The sequence below is a fragment of the Gadus morhua genome, chromosome 22 (assembly GCF_902167405.1).
Source record: "Gadus morhua chromosome 22, gadMor3.0, whole genome shotgun sequence".
Classification (NCBI taxonomy): Eukaryota; Metazoa; Chordata; class Actinopteri; order Gadiformes; family Gadidae; genus Gadus; species Gadus morhua.
This window is the reverse complement of record NC_044069.1, coordinates 15,644,777-15,660,109: the sequence shown is the minus strand read 5'-3', so window position 1 is coordinate 15,660,109 and position 15,333 is coordinate 15,644,777.

Genomic DNA, 15,333 nt, shown 5'->3' with positions numbered 1-15,333 from the left:
CTTGATTATTTGCATTAACATGATGAATCTATAAAAAGCAATACGGCACAAAATATTTCTGAAACTAATATAACTTCACTTCGTTTGAACGTGTACTGCTCTGCCATTTTCAAGAACCCGCCCAGTGAACGCAGAGATTGTGGGTAGTTTTGGCTCGTCTAGGATGCAGCGAAGATCCTTGAAAAATCTCGGAATTCTCAAAAACAAAGGACGGAAAAATGGAGCGGCTATCGAGTGTCCTCAACATTGGAACAGTGCTTGTCGGCGTTCTATGAAGTAGCGTCCTTAAAAGGGCGGCCGTTGAGCATGCTTCCTTGAGATTGGGAAACAGCCACAGAGGACCCAGCAGACGAAGGAGAGAGAGAGCAGTCACAGCTGTCACATCTGTTGCCTGAAGATTCTTTGTTTGTCTCCAACAAAACCTTCCAAACAGATGAATCATTGGCTCATCCCAGAAGTGTCAAATCACTTACTTTTTTTTTTTTTTGATATCATACCCTATCCAATAATAAAGAAATTTGAATTTGAATGGTAACAATTCGTTAAATCCTCGCCCTCGTTTTGATAGTCTCACTCATGGCCGATCAGTGTGTTCTTTCTGATTAGCTCTTAATTGAGATCACCTGTCACGCACCCCTTTATTAAAGGTGAACACAATGGGTTGGGTTTACTTTACGCATCGGCCTGTGTCAATCGAGGTTGAGTTTAGTGAGGTTGAAAGTTTTCGATCTAGATTGCAGATCACTATTGTCACTTTATACAAACTGAAAGTATGCCTTGTTGCGTGTTTGTTTTTGTGGGCATTTGACTGAACAGCCCAGACAAATATTGCTACCAACATGGCACTTCGAAACAGACCACCGCAGTGAGTAAAAGTATTTTTCCTTTATTAAATGTTGACGTTTTTGGGCTGTCTCCTCAGACACAAGCCATCAGTATCCCTGCTCTTTGCACCTTGACATGCATGTCACCGCTGTTTGTTAACCTAGCTTTGCTGATTTGTATCTTGTGATGTGTGTGTTTCTTAACAGGTGGATGACTGACAAGATCTATGGGGGGGCCCCCTTTGGGCCCCCCCATACCAACTTAGTCTTCAAAGGAATCTAGTGCCATGGGACTCCAGTGTCTTCAAAACATCCTCGGAATACATGTGTATGAATGGTCCACCGAAGGGTTGATCTGAAGCCACCAGGGTCCACGCAGTAATCTGCTGCGTGGGCCGTAGTGGCTTCCAAAGCCATCTTTCGGTCTTGGTCAGGATTTGTTAGTTGCCCTTCAATGTAGCAGGCTACGGGTTTCTGAAGAAGCCTGCTTTACGTAGCATTGGAGTACAAATATTGTGCAAAATGCTCATGTAATTGCACTAGCACTGGTAACCTGTAGATTAGCTTAGTTTTAACGTCATTCGGTGCTGTCTGTCAAATGTGTGGCTTACTTTAAGTCCACAAGGCCCTCTGGTAAACCACGTTGGAACACCCCTGGACAAGTGATTAGTCACTGGGTGTGTGAAAGTTTTGTTCCATTTTTCACTAGTTGGTTAAGGTTTGGTAGACTTGTTTGGATGCTAGCGACGTGATGGCGTATGTACAAGAGCCTACCGTGGCCAGGCCACAGTTGCGACGGCCACGGCCAGATGGCCTAGTGTGAGTGCAACCTTGATTGCATTTGTATACTGTTTACCATTGGATGTTTATGCAATGTGGCTTAATTCATCCGCTGTAAAGCTGCATTTGACTATTCCAGGGTCGTTTTGTACAGGCTTTCAATTGACCATGTTGACTAGTTTGTTGGGAAGTTTTTTTTTTTTTTTTTTTTTTACCCTTGCTTACAATCCAACGGTTGCGACCACTTATGCAACTGGGCTGTGAACCTTGCAATTCTAGTTGCATATTTGTACACGCAAGCTTGTCCATTTCTATCGCCATCACTAACACTAGCTTCAGCATTTCCTTGTAGGCCATTAGCTGACTTGTGTATTGGAGCGATGATTTGGGTATTTTAAGATGCTTGAAAACCTAAAATAAAGCAAAATGCGTGTCTGGTGTGCAAGAGCCAATTTGTTGGCTTGCAGTAGTCGAGGAGTTGCCGAAGGTCGTAAGCCATCTGGAGGTTCTGGCAATGGAGGCTTGTGGTAGATCTGCCATCCAAGAAAGGTTAATTCTTCTGAAGCATGATTAATAGTTTAGTAAATTGAATCTATTCATATAGAACTATAAAATCCAAGACTGCAGCCAGTAACTTGGATCGCAATTTGTGGAAAGTATTAGTCTTCATTTGTAACAACAGAATAATTAACATGACTAACTGGGTTTCTTCCATTTTCTAACTAGGGGGACTTGACTGGTGAGTCTACTGGATTAATCAGTAGCGGTACTTTGCCCAACAGATTTGATGGCATGACTACAGGGTGACAAAGACAATTATTCCCTGCCTATCAAAAGAGACTTCTAAAACATATCTGCTAGAACAGTTCCTATACTTTTTGTATAATTTGGTCATGCTGCAAATTTACTTTTTGTAGTTGCTCCATATTTAGTTCTTTGACAGCCTCACCTGCTAGAAAAGTCTATTCAAATCGGCTAAATATAATGAACTAAATTAATAGCCATGAAATGTTGTCACTCATACTAATGGCAAATACCCCTTTCAGTTGGTGGTTCAACACTGATGTCTCTCTAGGCTTGAGGGAGAGCTCGCAAGTAAATTACATGAATGTCCTGGAGCAATTGGGAATACACTTTTATTTAGTCTACCTGACCAGGGACATCTTTGAACTATAGGTCACCTAACCCAACTTTTCACTCTTGTTAGGTTGTCCTTTTCTCGTTTTAACCCGAAAGGGCTGAAAATATCAACATTTCAGGTATTCTGTTTGGATAATGTGCAAACTTGTGGCTTCACTAATAAAAAAATTAACAAATGTATTTTTCTTAATGTGGTTAAACTATTTAAAGATTTATATGCAAAATATTTCTGCTGAATTTGTGGTCAATGAAACTCAAATTTTTTAATTTGATAAACACAACTATGGGTTAAAGGTATTTGCTTTGGGCATCTTTTGAAATTTTTAGAATCTAGTTCCATTGCCGTTAGAAATGGTGTCTCCCCAGGGGGGGACTGGCCATCGGGAGGTTCGGGAGATTTCCGGAATGGCCGGACGATTTCAGGCCGAGCCGGCCGGCCGTAATTCTTTTAGATTTTTTTATTTTTTTTTATTATATATTTATATATTTTTTTGTTGTAAAAGATGTAAAAAAGAAAGTTAAGTAAGCCGTGATTTGGGGTGGCCTGCCGGATATTTACTTACAGTGCGAAACAGAGCTCATGCCTGACGGTGAAACGGGGCCGATGTATTACTGTCAATTTAGAGGGGGAGCACCCCCACAGTGTATGGGGGCAAATGGAGCGGCCAAAGCGAGCGGCCGAACGGCCCCTCCCAACTTGGACTGCTCCGCGGTCTGTCATTTCTGATTGGCTCAGCCTGACACACGGCCGGGTCACTTACCCGGTACTTCTCGTTGATCTCACTGAAGTTACACAGAAATACGAAAATGTCAAAAAGGAAAAAAGGTGGTGGAGAGGCAAAATAATTGGGTGGCGCTCAGAAGTTGAGGTTGAAAAGGAAAAAAATGTTAGAGCAAGACGCAGCCAAATGTGCTAAATTAACCGACCATTTCCGTGGAAAAGCCAAGGTTGACGGCGACGCCCCTGTTAGCGAGACCAATGGTTAGGCGGGAACAGGACACAGCAGCATAGCTATGACAGGTGCACTAGCGAGCATGTTTGGCAATATAATAATGACTTAAACTAATTATGGAAGTACCAGAGACGTCGGAGAACAATTCATAATATTGTAATGCCCACGGAAGAGGAAGTGAATGAAGTATTGATTAGAGAGCGATTTATTAGATACCACCGCTAATAAACCATTGGAACACTTCAACACCGGTAACCACAGCAACGCACAACAAACCCCGGCCCGCCCCCATCTCCCAAACCCTGTGTGTGCATGACAATTTTTTCCACTAAAATAATTGTTTCTTGCACTATTTAGATCATTTTCAGCCTTGATTTACCTTTCTAGGCACATGCAATTTCTAATATTTTGTACATGGACAAGATTGCTTATAAAATATTTCCCAGTGATCTTCACAATATTCTAAACACATGCACATCCCAACATTGACATGCCGTTGCAATGCACATATCCACGGATAAGGACTAGTTTTTATTATTTTACACCGTGGCAAAATTCTACGCGCGCTATTCCCGCGGTCTCATAAAAGGCCTCTCCATCCTAAAGTCCCGGGCCAAATTTTTGGGCCAGTCCATCCCTGTGTCTCCCAGTACTGCAAAGTGCTCCACAAGTTTAAAAAAGAATGGGCAGAAAAGGAACTGCCAACTAAATCTATTTATCATGGGTAGAAAGTTTCCATGGAAGCTCTTGGCTGCTGGTTCCCAACGCAGCTCCACTGTTAGCCTGTGACCTTGCGTTTAACTTTTTTGGACTTTTGGTGACTTTCACAAAAGAGAAATGAACTGGTTATTACAATAAACAAGACATTTGAAACTTCAGCTACATTTTTATCTATTTGTACTGCCTTTGATTTCAACCCGTGACATGTTTGTCAGGTGATAACTATGTACCTGTGACCGCATATCATGGTACCATTTTGAACTGTTTGTGGATATTGCATTAAATCCATATGCTTGAAACTTTTCAATAAAGCATATCAACGAAACAATGGAATGAAATAAATAGTTCAAGCAATTTGTGGGACTTGGCTGCTTTTACATTAATACTCATTTTGGGGGTTATTTCACTCTCTCCAACCTGCAGGTCGTGTGAAGAATCATAATGTGAATGGGAATATTCTATAAATGTCTTGATATCATCTTTCGTCTCAACACTTCTGCTGCAGCCGCTTAAAGTCTCACTCCGAGAACCTTAAAATATGAATCAATCCTTTAGAAGTATGAAAATATCTTCCCGGTGGCGTAACGGGGCAAACAAGGTGTGCTTTGACATCTATGTTTTGAGGCGATTGCAACAGTGCCACACATGATCATATTTGAATATGTTTCGGGGTAGTAATTAGCTGTCGATTTTGGAGGCCTTTATCAATAATGACCAGCTATAGATTTGCTTCCCGATGGAGATTTCTGACAAAGTACATGTTATTTAGCATCTACACGTTAAGCTGAGTCCAATGAGATCAAGCTCGCCCTCTTGCTACACCGAGATCATGTCCTAGACCATAGGTGTACCATGTAAAATACATGTTACCATTTGCTAGAGTGTCATGCTTGGTGTCTTTGGACTCAGCTCAACTAGTACATGTTGAGCTGGGGATCGAACAATTTCAAAGGTCTAGACCCTTATATTGTATTTTAATTGTATTTGTTTATCATTTTTATTGATACAAATGAATAGATAGGTTTTTGTTAGACTATTCTGTTCCTAAAAACACACTAACAAATCAAGTTTATTAATTATTATTACATTAGTTGAGATTACTATCTTTCCCTTACATATATATAATATATATATATATATATATATATATATATATAGTTATTTCCTCTTTTCATAAAAGCAGGAGTGTGAATGTCGCTCCATGCTATCTAAGAAGGGACTTGTGTCATTTTGTCATAGCCAACAGTGGACCCCGGTCATTAGAAAAAGTTATGTTATGCAAAGCAACAGATAAAATGCATTCCTTTAACCGTAGACTAAGCACACAAGTTTGTAGTTGTAAAAAATAAAAACCTTATTAAGTTTAGATATTTGTGTTCATGACATTCAAACATTGTTGGGGCAACTTTAATTGCAAAATAACACTGTATATACATATATCATATTTTATTTAGATTGTTATTACCTCTTAAGAACTATCCATTTTGCTTATTTATTTTTTTACTCATCCATGATGGAGTGTGAACGTCACTCTATGCTATCTAAGAGAGAACTTCTGTCATTATGTATCAGCCAACAGTGGACCCCTGTCATTCCATACAGTACAAGTGTGGACCATTTTCTGTGATGCAAATCAACAATTCAAATGCATTTCTTTAAAAATAGATTGGGGACTGAAGTACATTGTAAAATGGTAAATTAAGGCTAATTTGGGGATTGAACCACTTCAAAGGTCTAGACCCTTATATTGTATTTGTTTATCATTTTTATTGATACAAATGAATAGATCGTTTTTTTGTTAGACAATTCTATTCCTAAAAACACACTAACAAATCAAGTTTGACAAATTATTATTACATTAGTTGAGATTTCTATCTTTCCCTTACAGTATATATAGTTATTACCTCTTTTCATAAAAGAAGGAGTGTGAATGTCGCTCCATGCTATCTAAGAAGGGACTTGTGTCATTTTGTAATAGCCAACAGTGTCATCCAAATTAAATGTATTATTATTATTATTATTATTTATTAGTGGACCCCTGTCACTACATACAAAAAAAGTGTGGAACTTTTAAAGCTGAGCCTTTTTTGTTTGCATGTTTCAAGAGACTTTACTAAGTAGTCTGTTTAACAGCCCTCTACACTCCTCTATTGTGTGAACGACCTGCAGTCGTTCACACAATAGAGGAGTGTTTGAAGCGACGTGTGTGGATTGGTCGTTGAAAATCAAGCTCTGGCCAGCAGAGGCGCTATAGAGTATGGACTAAACACTCACACACTTTCAGGTCCCCTCTTGGCAAAAGTTGTGAAAATGCGTCAAAATATTTTAGGCATGTTTTTAGGTTGATTTAAGGCATGACCAAAAGGGGACCTGAAAAATGTCCCTCTTGGCTCGGAGGTCCCCTGTTGGTGAAGGTGTTACGACGCCAAAGTCCACTGTTGGATAGTTAGGCGAGTACACACACACCCATGCATGCGGGCTCTTCTACCCCCCCCAGTCTCCGCCACTCCGCACGCTAATCACCAATTAGGGCGGCAAACCCGCGGACGTGGGAAGTGCTGTCGTCGCGGTAACGTCCTGTGGCTTTAGCCCCTCACAGGAGGAATTTCTTACAAACACACACACACACACACACACACACACACACACACACAAACACACACACACACACACACACACACACACACACACACACACACACACACACACACACACACAGACACTCGTCGTTGAATCAATATCCCTGGCTTGTATTCATTGATCATACAATTGGAATTTAGAATACATTAAAATAAATCGGACTTAGAATTTCACATCTGTTGCCGGAGCTGATATGTCCGTGTGTGTGTGTGTGTGTGTGTGTGTGTGTGTGTGTGTGAGAGAGTGTGTGTGCAAAGTACTGCTCCATCTCTGACACAATAGGCAGTTTAGCAACCTGGAGAAGAAGATGCAATGTCTATCCATGAGGAAAATAGTTGTTTAGCATAAGGCATTCTCTGTTTGATCAAACCTACTTAGTCCAGCCATGCTTCCATTAATGTTTGGATCATTTGTAACTCCCCACTTGTTACGAACCAAATACAATTATTAAACTGTGTGTGTGTGTGTGTGTGTGTGTGTGTGTGTGTGTGTGTGTGTGTGTGTGTGTTGCAGGTCAGCTCCCTGAGCAGGGAGGTGGCGGAGCTGGGCCGCGTCATGCGGGGCATGGCCCACCTCATGGAGACCCTCATCTCGCCCCCCCCGCCTCAGCCGCCCAGCCTCTGCTCCATGCACTGCTCTCCGGGACGTCCCGCCCGCCTGCTGCACCCCACGCAGTTCCACCCCTCCTCCCCCTCCTCCTCCTCCTCCCCCTCCTTCTCCCAGGCTGCCCCCGTCTGGACGGACACGCCCCTCTCCCCCCCCGCAGCGGCCCCCTCCCCCCCGCCGCCACCGCCCCTCTGTTCCAGCAGCGGGACAGGGCGTGGCTCGTGGACCCCGCGCCCACCGGGACCCCCGAAAGACACCCGGACCCCCCCGGCCCTGGCCCGGGGACAACCCCGCTGCCCCCCCCCCCCTCTTTCTACTCCCCCCTCGGTGTAGCCGCCCTCTGCCCCCCCCAGCAGCAGACCCACTCCTCGTCTTCCTCGTCTTCCTCCTGCTCCTCGTCCCACCTGGACCCCACGGACAGCGCCGCCGAGCCCCCCCGCCACGCCACTCACGCCCTCGGGGAGCCCGGGCTGGTCCGGAGGAGGGGGCGCCGGCCCGACACCCCCGCAGGACTCTGGGGGTCCGCCGGCGGCGGGCTCCGAGGGGTCCCCCCGGCACCACACCGGGCCCTTGTAGCAGAATCCAACCGGAGTCGGACTCTATCGGACTCCATTGTTCTTTGGCCGTTCCTGGACTCAAGATGAACTGATCCTCTAGGAGGGCGAGCATGTCGGACACTAAGGGATTAACCGCATGAAAACAAGTACTGGGGGGGGGGGGGGGGGGGGGGGTCAGAGGAGTAGTGTGTATTAGCAGGATCTGAGATGCATGGGCGTAGATCTAAGGGATAGGGCGGAGCACCCCCCCCCGCCCCCGCCCCGACCTGATAAGCGTAGCCTCTCTGGTGTGAGATACCTTACTTCTTTAAAAATATTTCGATTTTGCTCTGTTTATTTACACTCCCCCCTACCCTGTCCCCCCGTCCCAGCCCCCACCGCTCACCGTGGTAAGAAGGTAGCGTAGTGAAAGGTTCTGGTGTAACACACACACACGCACACGCACACGCACACGCACACAAGCTACACCACTTCACCCTAACCACCAGGGCCCTGCTCACCCACAACCTACAGAGGTTGCCCTTGATAGGGTGTGTCGGTTGGTTTGTTTATGTGTGTGTGTGGGTCTGTGTGTCTGTGTGTGTTCGTGTGTGTGCTTGTGCATCTGTGTGGTTGTGTGCACAGCCATGCTAGTGTGTGTGTGTGTGTGTATGTGATTGTGTGTGTGGGCTTGTGTGCTTGTGTATGTGTTTGTGTGTTTGTGTGTGTGTTGTAGCAATGCTAGATGGGATGATGTGTATCTGTGTGTGTATGTTTGCTTGTGTACGTGTTTGCGTGTGTGTTTGGTGTGTGTGTGTTTTTGTGTGTGTGTGTGTGTGTGTGTGTGTGTGTGTGTGTGTGTGCGTGAGCTATGCTTGTTGGATGGGCAGGGCCTGACCGTAAACAAGCCATGGTGTGTGAGTGACATGGATGCACGATTTGAATGCGCGTTTGAGTGGGGGACGGCAACAGGGTAGGCTGTATGTGTGCATATTGTGTGTGCGGGGGTCGGGGGGATGGGGGGGGGGGCTGAAGGTTGAGCCTAAAGCAACTCGGACCTCCTACTGTCGCTTTCCAACTGAGCACAGAGACTGACTCTTTCTCTCTCTCTCTCTCTCTCTCTCTCTCTGTACCTCTCTCTATCTGTACCACTCTCTCTGTCTGTACCTCTCTATCACTCTCTCTCTTTCTCTCGTTCTTTGTACCTCTCTCTCTCCTCTCTCTCTCTCTCTCCCTTCCCCTCTCCCTCTCTATTCTTCTCTCTCTCTCTCTCTTCTCCTCTCTCTCTCTCTCTCTCTCCTCTCTTCTCTCTCCTCTCTCTCTCTCTCTCTCTCTCTCTCTCTTCTTTGCATGTCTTTTCCAAGCCTTTGTAGGTAGTTAACCTGCTGCATGTCACCTTATGGAAAACCCAGCCTGCCATTTATCTATTTAAAGGAAACGTGATTCGTTCTTTTAATAGTCAAATCTTGACATTTACATGTGCATATTTATTAGACGTGGGCTCTCTATTTAAGCCACAGAGTTATGCCAGGAGGCACCCCTTCCCCCCCACGCACCCCTCCTCTGAGACGCAGAACCACCAGTACCCTGATTGGTTCAAGATCTCTGGTCACATCCTCCTACGGGTCGCCGTGGTTACCTACGGCTACCTACAGGCTGACCATCCCATCTCAACTACTTAAAGCACAAGAGATATAATGAAAATAATGGTTCTTTTTATATTTCTATGAATGTATCAATATTTAAGATGTATTTTTCTACCTTGAACAATGAGTTCAGGACAGCACCGCACGAACACTGGACACCACTTGTACCTTGTACGTAGAAATGGCTGGAGGTTTTTCGTTCCTTTGGGCCTGTAGTATTTGGTCATTTAGAAAGACAAAACAACTTACAGTGAACACGGATCCATCTCGTGGGGCATCTTGCTCAAGACTGGGGCAGGGAGGAATCAAACCTGTTTCTTTTTAGCAGGGCACTGGAAGGTCAGCTGGAAGTGGAACCCAGATGAGTAACTCTCTCGCTCTCTCTCTCGCAGGAAGATGCAAAACAGAATGTACTGGAACCAAATTAACATTTCTTTCCCCTTTTAATTTACTTTTTGATATCTATTAGATCAAAACTAATGTTATGCTAATAAATGACAAATATGACTGTTGCATTGGTCTTTTTTGTTGCTGACAAATAAGAAGTTGAATAGAATAATTTATATTAACAATTTGTTTTACTTTGAATGTATATTTACAGAGTTGTATCTACTAATGGTCTTGGGTAGTCAGGTCGGTCATTTAAAAGATCTTCATCATTTTAATGAAGACTCAGCAGAGATTGCGTGCCCAGCTAATAAGCAGACGATTAAATCATGATCGGCATCATGGTGTAGTTCATTTTAAAAGAGGCGGTGTGCAGACACACAGTACAATTCAATGCACCACAATATTGGATGAAAATGCCCCATGACATCGAGACCTTGTTCAATACAGTGACACAGGATGGCGTGTCAGAGCTGTGTACACATGATGCTCTCGACATCTGCTGCGTACCATTGAGAGGGGGCTGACAAGGACCGGCTCTTTCTCACTTGTTGGTGGATGTAATGATGCACACGCACACACACAGAGACAAACACACACATACGCACTTACACACAAACACACAAACACACTCAAGTGAGGCCAGAACTCTCTGATGCAATATTGTTGTCTGCCCTCTGTTTGTTTGTAAAAGTCTTGTATATTTGTTTTGCGTGTGTGTGTGTGTGTATGTGCGTGTGTACAGTCTGTGTACACACGTTTCACCCGCGGTTACGGTTCATCCGAGGTGAAAGCGCAGCATCGCCTGGAGCGATGAAGGCAGTGCGTCGCACGCCTGTCTGCCGGTGACACACCTGTCTCCTGTCCCTGCTGCCCCGCCCACCTGCACGCCAGCCTCTGGATGAGTGTTTACAGAGAGAGAGAGAGAGAGAGAGAGAGAGAGAGAGAGAGAGAGAGAGAGAGAAGAGAGAGAGAGAGAGAGAGAGAGAGAGAGAGAGAGAGAGAGAGAGAGAGAGAGAGAGGTGATGGGGTTGAGTTATCCTTTCAGGCCTCTGTTGAGGCTGTTGTAGGGTTACAGGGGTTCAGAGGGCTTGGGACCACTTGTGCGTGTAGTGATGAATGAGAGCAGGATGGTGCCCCTAATACACACACGCACACACACACACGCACACACACACAGACACACACACACACACACACACACACACACACACGCACACACACACACACACACACACCACACACACACACACACATTGGCTCGATATAGTTGTCATGACATTGTACAGGTCACGATGATCGACCAACGATTAATCAACCAAGCTTTCCTGTTTGTGGGGGGGGGGGGGGGGGGGGGGGTGTCGTTGTAAAGAGAAGTTTTGTGCGTTTTAATTTAACAGCGCTTTTGCTTTTCATCTGCACCAGGATGCTATTAGCTGCTTTCTCAAAAACCCAATGCATATTTGATAGAGTACAGAGCACTCAATACGATCTGCTTATGCATCATATTTACTTGTCGGCTCGCAAGCTCATATTTTATGAAGCGCTGGCCGACCACTAAAATATGCCACCAATCAATCCTCCCGTCTACCTCCTTCCACTCCTTCCTTGATATGCCCAAGAAGAACGGAAGGGAGGGAGGAGGGAAGGAGAGAAAGAAAGAATTAATAGCAGAAAATCATCAACATGATTGAAGAGGAAAGAGAGCAAATTAACATTAACACAACACTCTCGCCTTTCACATATTCATGTATTTCTCATCCGAGTGTCTGTGTGTGTGTGTGTGTGTGTTTGTGTGCGTATCATTGCATCTGCCCACACACTTGTTCAAAGTACTTAATGGCCGTTTTAACACTAATACAGCAATAGTTCAGCCCTGTCCACTCTTTTCATATAATCACACCCCCTCACACTAGAACTCAACCACACACACACACACACACACACACACACACACACACACACACACACACACACAACACACACACACACACACACACACACAACACACACACACACACACACACACAGACTCAAGTTAAAATGAGTACTTTATCCGAGTGAAAGGGGCCACTTCACTTAGACCCCCACCTCCCCCCCCCCTCCTGTGCAGGCAGTGGACCAGTCTTATCCAGACAGGTAATAAAAATCCTGCTCCGTTTTTTCTCGATTTAATCTCCGGAGACACGGTGCTCATGGTGCTGTATAGGTGGGCAGGGACCATCTGGTAGAAATCTGTCAGCAGAGTTGTTTCCATTCCACTCTGACACAGCCCTGACGGGCTGCCCACTCAGGAACAGGCCTGGATGCAGCTCCCACCATGGCGGGATAAGCTGGGAACAAGCTGACTATTTGTGCTTCTGTTGTGCGTCCATGTTGGCTCTGCTTGCCTTTGTGAGTGGCTATGAATGCACCTCTTTGTGTGTGTTCATGTAGGGTTTTATCTGACTCGGCCCGCACGCGAACACACACACACACACACACACACGCACACACACACGCACAACACACACGCACACACGCACACACACACACACACACACACACACACACACGGTTACACAACGTACATACCGGACATACACACTATCTCTCACTCACTCTCTCTCTCTCCTCTCTCTCCATCTCTCATTTTATTCCATATCTAAGTCGCTGTGTGTGTCTCTCTCTTGCTGTCTCCCTCTCTATCCCTCTATATCCCATTTGTACACTCTGTGTCTCTATCTATCTTACCCCCAGCACACATACACACACACCACACACACTCACACACACACAAACGCACACACACACACACACACACACACACACACACACACACACACACACAAACGCACACACACACACACACCCAAACACAAAGACACACGCAGAGACGCACACTTGGGCATTACAACTATCTGTTCTCTTCAGATCAGCCCCCATTGGCTGAAGTCTCCTACCGAAAAAAAGCCCATATGCATGCAGCATAGAAGAGCCTGAATTGGGGGGGGGGGTGTTGGGGGGGGGGGGGGTTGGGGTGGGCCCACACACTCCACTTGTGTGTGAGTGTGTGATGAATGAGAGCAGGATGGAGGCTCTGCAGGGGGCCGTGTGATCGGGCGATGGTGGGGTATGAATCGGGCCGGGCGGGGCCGGGGGTGGTGGGGGTGTCAGAGGTAGAGATGAATGGAGGCGATTGGTGGGGTTATAGGTGAGGGTGTTGTGTTGATGGTAGCTAAGGTGTCGGACATCTCATGGTTTCTGGTTGGTTTTTGGCTCACCTGACATGAAACGGCTTGGCCTTTTCAAACTGAGAGAAGAGGGAAATTATTGTTTTCCGCTTGACGTCATCCCGGCAAAACGGTTGCACCTTAGTAAATGCTACCTGCCTCGGTGAATGGTGTGGAAACTGTTCTTTGTTTGGCACTGGTAAGGCAAAGGTAAATTATTGTAGGGTCGGATTAAACAGCTGTATTGGTTTCCAGATGAAGAACACTGACAGTGGCATGACTGTTTTGGGGGAAACTTTGGTTTCCACAAATGTAATCTCACTTGTCACCTCATGGACAAGCTATTTCTGAGTTGTACTTACAGTCGGGCTTCTGGGCAGTGGAGAGCACCCACGTCTTAAGTCTGCAGACGTGGTAGGTTGAAATGTTGATGCAGCAAGTCAGTTGTGAAGCACAGGATGTTCCTCTCACCGTTTCCCACCACAGCTGTACAGCATTGTGGGAGGACAACTGCGGCCGTACGAGACAGATAAGTCAAATCTCCCTACGCGAAGTACTGCTTCATGTACATCTTTCGGCGGTTAGGAATGGATTGCGGCTTACACCATTTCATTTACCTTCGTTTGACGGAGGAAGACGAGGGTTGCTAAACGATCCCGGAACGAGGAGGAGATTACGGGAGGGATTCCGCAGGTTGTGGGGTGCTTTATGTGCGTTTTGTAGTTTAGGTCCCGTTCTGGTGTTGCCTTAATGCGTTCAAAGTGACAGCCGTGACAAAGCCCCCCCGACTCTGCAGGGGTGACACGTTGCCACGTTGACACAACGGTCTACAAAGAAATGTTAAACGTTTTAGTTTATTTTCTTTTTGAGGGGAGCCCTGAAATAGATCACAAACCCCTGTAGTTATGAAAAACGACGCTTTAACGACTAAGTCGGCGAGAGGGAAAACACAGCATCAACAGTTTGTGACGGATGTCATCATCCCGACTGAAGGTTACTCTCTGTAATGACTTGGCTGTAAACAGGGAGAGAGAGATCTACCACCCGACTAATTGCTTCCAATCGCTTTGCTATAAATAGGCGGCGTGAAGTACAATCTATTGATGAAGAGTATAATAATTACCACTGCTCTGACACCTCAAAAAAACGTCTCAACCGCCAGCATCTCCCTGGGAACATCTCCTTAAAGGTATTTAAACTGATGCAGATGTGCTTCGGGCTTCGTAAATCCCTGTCGCCCGACAACACCGTGCTATTTGCTACATTATACATCAGACCTTTAATTGGCTTTTTGTCTGTAACCCTAATTGTCGCTCAGAGCTTGGTACTTTCTTATTTTGCCACATTATAATGCACTTAATCCTGACTCCACATCCCGGCCCTGATCCCCAGGCCCATCCACCACAGCCCCTAATTGCCAGCGCAACCGCATTACACATTACTGTGAGCAACTTTGTCTCCGTAATGGAGACCCTAGGCCTTTTTGTTTTCTTTTGGTGCCAGAGCGACGCGCTAACACGTGTAGCCACCCCGTGCTCCTCGCGGAAATAGCCACCATGGATCTTCATAACGACGGGAACGGGCGTCCCCTTGGAGGCAGGCCCATCCATCTGAGTCGACCCGGCCTCACAGGCTGAGCGGAGAGGGGAGGGGGAGGGAGGAGGGAGGAGGGAAGCAGAGTGGGTGGGTGGGCGGAGGGGAGGTGGGGAGGGGGTGAGTGGTGGGGTACCTGGATTGAGTCAGTGTGGAGGACTTTGCCTGCCGGTGTGCTGGGAGCCAGACGTCTCCGACAGGCATCTGAGATTGACGCGGTGCTTTCTTTAATCCCGACCCTGATGGCCGGCTGCACGTTGATCCCCCCCTCACCTGGGCGATGGAGCCCAGACTGG